Source organism: Galeopterus variegatus, unplaced genomic scaffold (assembly GCF_000696425.1).
Source record: "Galeopterus variegatus unplaced genomic scaffold, G_variegatus-3.0.2 Scaffold13762, whole genome shotgun sequence".
Classification (NCBI taxonomy): domain Eukaryota; kingdom Metazoa; phylum Chordata; class Mammalia; order Dermoptera; family Cynocephalidae; genus Galeopterus; species Galeopterus variegatus.
In genome coordinates this window covers 4,727-5,127 of record NW_007739873.1, presented here as the reverse complement: position 1 = coordinate 5,127, position 401 = coordinate 4,727, and positions in this window count along the sequence as shown.

The following is a 401-nucleotide window of genomic DNA, read 5'->3' as shown; positions in this document are numbered from 1 at the left end:
GGGTACAATGAATTTTGAAATAAAGCTTGGATGTATGTGTCATCATAATAACTGGATTAAAATTGTAAACAAAAAATTGGCCATTCCTCCAATGTTGTTCTATTTTACAGAAATTCATTTGTTTATCTTTTATTAATTGTGTATTTTTATTTATGTAGATATAACCACATTTTGAGAAATCATTTAAACTATTTGTCCAGCATTTCCCTGAACAATTTTATGTATTCAAGAGTCTACAAAGGCTGACTTATTTTTATTTCTTATTTTTTTTTTAATAATAGTGAGATCACAGTTAGAAACTTCATCTGCAGCAGGTGGATCCACTATATTGCATTATACTATATAATCTGCAATAAGGAGCCAGTTTTTTTTTTTTTTTTTTTTTTTTTTTTTTTTTAACC